Source organism: Hipposideros armiger, unplaced genomic scaffold (genome assembly GCF_001890085.2).
Source record: "Hipposideros armiger isolate ML-2016 unplaced genomic scaffold, ASM189008v1 scaffold_71, whole genome shotgun sequence".
NCBI classification, from domain to species: Eukaryota; Metazoa; Chordata; class Mammalia; order Chiroptera; family Hipposideridae; genus Hipposideros; species Hipposideros armiger.
The window spans coordinates 1,748,285-1,751,686 of NW_017731421.1; the positions used below are offsets into that span (position 1 = coordinate 1,748,285).

General features: G+C 43.5%; 1 pseudogene; it reads right to left on the reverse strand.

Moving 5' to 3' along the window:
• Positions 1-220: 220 nt before the first annotated feature.
• On the reverse strand, positions 221-709 carry LOC109382822 (60S ribosomal protein L26 pseudogene; annotated as a pseudogene).
• Positions 710-3,402: the final 2,693 nt, after the last annotated feature.

The window sequence follows — 3,402 nt, forward strand, 5'->3', positions numbered from 1 at the left end:
GCTGACTAATGAGTCTGTCCGTAGCCTTTGCCAGTGTCACATTCATGACATCCCTGTGCTTTTAAAGTGCTCGCTTGGCAGGTCGAGCTCCCCTTGAATGATCTTCCCTTGTTTTCAATGAACAATAATCGCTGCTTGGAGAACCCTTACTGACGACCATAAAGCCACTTGGCAAAGCAGTGGTCTCCCTCCCGTTCTTTCTTTTCATTTTAACAGTGTGTTAATGAAAGCTGCATGTAAGATTACTGTCTTCCTGCATCTTTTCAATTGTTTCTTGCTTTTATATGCCCTTTTCCTTTCCTGCTTGGCGAGGTTTGGCTTCCTGTGCAAGGATCTTTTGGTGGTCTTCGTCCAGCTTTGGTCTTGTGATAACCAGCTTGCTGGGGTGAATGCCCACATGAACTGTTGTGCCGTTAGCCTTCTCCCGCTGCACTCATTCAGTGTAAATGAGGTACTTCTTCCTGTAAACCTGGGCAACTTTGCCAATTTGCTGCCCTTTGTAGTGTCCTCGGACAACCCGAACTTCGTTATCCTCTCTGATGGGCATGGATCGAACACTGTACTTCTGTCTCAGCTCTTTGGAAAGAGGAGAAAACATGACCTTCCTGCAAATGTGGGAAGGTGCGTGGAAATGCCTTTTATGGTTCTTGCTCTGGTCAGAAGTCCCAAGGGAGTTGAACTTCGTTTTGGCCGCTGGCGCTTCAGCCATGATGGCAGAAGGGAAGAGCAATGATCTCCCTTTCTTAAAGTTCACCTGCACATAGCGTGGCCTAATCTTAAAAGTAAAATCCAGCATTCTTACAGTCCCAGGCATTATGCAGGGCATGTACCCTAGGAGGTAGGAATCCTAGGGACATCTTAGAATTCTGTCCACTGCACCCCCCAAGCTCCTTTCTATGGAGGAAGGATTTTTGCTTTCAGGGACAGTTGATGAACTCTCCTTTGTAATCTGAGACCTGGACAGATTTCTACCCAGAAGCAATGAGAGCTAGAGCCACATTTCCTCTTTCAGCAAGTGGCAAGATGTGGAGAAGGCCAGGAGCACAGGCCTTCGGAACGGAAGTGGGGCCTGTGGAACACCCAGACGGGAGGAAGAGGAAGTCAGAAGAAACAGCTTATGAGCGAGGGGATGGGCAGATGAGCGAGGCATGGTTGCAGCCTGCTTCATGAGTGGGAAACTGGGAGGGAAAGGCAGGAAAGAATCACAGGCTTGATTTCAGGTAAAGATTTGGTAGGAAGATGAGCATGAGAAAGGGAATTGAGAGAAGCACTGCTTTGAGTTATAAATTGCATCTACTGGGACACTCTTTAAGAGAAGCCAGTAAAAATATAAATTTGCTTTTAATAATGTTTGTTACTGGACTGTCTTTCCTTGAGTATGATTCTGTGCAGAAAGTGAGCCCAGGGACATATCTTCCAGCTGCATATGTGGGTACCTTATCTTACTACTTAAGCTACAAGCAGTGTTGTCCTGTAATGTCAACAAAAATACTGAACAGGGTAAAAGAGAAGCATAGATTTTCATAGAAATGTACCATCTAATATCATGAAACATCTTTCTTATTTATTAAACAAAGTACATAATCTGTCATTGCCAAAGACCTATACCAATGCCAGACATCTGCAATTCTGCCTGCGAGTCCTTCAAGGTCAGGGGCTGTGTCTTGATCATATCTGTGTTGCCTAGTTCTTAGCACAGAGTGTATGACTGTGTCTGTATATATATATATATATATATATATATATATATATATATATATATATATATATATAATAAAAAATATGCCTTGCAGCTCAACCAAACCTATTTGACTAATAAATATAATAGCTAACATTTACAAAGTACTTCCAAAGCTTCAGACCACATTATAAAACATTATTTTCCCTATTCTTGTGATAGAAACTCACATATGGGAGGCACAGAGAGGTTAAGGGACTTGCTCAAGTTCACACAGCTAAAGCCAGGAATTTAACAAAGGAACTCTGAGTCTTTAGCCTGTGCACTCGTCTATAAGCTATGAACCTCTAGTAAGGGACAATGGGATTAATATACCATTGGGTTGTCGGAAGAGTCATGATGTATTTTTTCTGTTTTTCGTTGCAAGAATGCATCATGACTTTTCCAAAAACCCAATATATGCCTTCTAACTTGAAGGGAGAAATGAGACCCATGCTGGATGTAGAAGGAGTTAATGTAGATGCCCCCTGGGCACCATCTATTTCCTATAAGCCCTGGAGAGCTCGCCCTGACCTCTCAGTTCTTGGACCAGAGAGTGGCTGGTAAGCCAACCTCATCAGCAATACGAGGGAGCTTGTTAGAAATGCAGTATCTTAGCCACCATCTCCAGACCTAATGAATCAACATCTGCTTTTTATAAAGATTCCCTAGGTGAGTCACATGCACATTCAGTTTTGAGTAGCACCCCTTGAGCCATATTACCTAGGCCAGCACAGTGACAGAACACTTGAGGCCATGCTGGAACCGGCTTACATCTGCATCGTCCAATAAAATACCCACCGACCACATACGGCAATTCAGCACCTGTGGCTAGTATGAGCGAGGATGTAAATGTTTCATTTTCTGTAATTTTGATTAGTTTAGATTTAAATAGCCGCATGCGGCTAGTGGCTGTCTTATTGGACATCACAGGCTCTGGACTTATTGATCCCCTGTGTTTATTTCCCTATGGTCCAAACACCCTTTGTAAAGTCTCATGAAGTGTCTTGTCTTGTAACAGCTATGTTAGGGAATGCAGCAGAGGACTTGGTGTCTCCTCCCGGAGGGCTTGGGTCAGAACATTATTAAAGGAGGCAAGGAATTGCAGCACAAAAGGCATCAGTGACCTGACTGACCTTGGGACCAGCCTGACAAGCCTATGTACTTCTGCAATAGTCCGTGTGTTTTCCCATACTCACGGATGCAGTATCATCTTCTGGTTACTCTGCTGTATTCGCTGCCAAGTGCAAGCTCTCCAAAGACAACAACTATACCTTGTTAGGCAACTGCTAAAATTCTCACGATGCCCTCAGCTCTAAGTCACAGGAAAAGATGTTCACTGCAAACACCCCTTGCCTACCTTCCTATTTTAAATGACCACCCTCCTTTTCCACACTCCATATCTACCTGCCGTGCCTTGTTTTCCTCTGTATCATTTGACACATGTAGGTGAAGAAATAAAACCTTTTCCTCTACCCACCTAGGTTTTCTAGGAGGCCCTGCTGAGGCCTTGCAAACGAAACTGACATGCTAACAAGAGAAAACTAAACGTGCAGCATACATACATGCAGGAAAAACCCAGTGATGAGTACCTCAAAGGGATGGTTAGAACTTGGGCTTATATAGCATCTAAACAAGAACAGTAAATGTGTAGAGAAGTGATAAGACAAAGAAAAAAAGGCTCT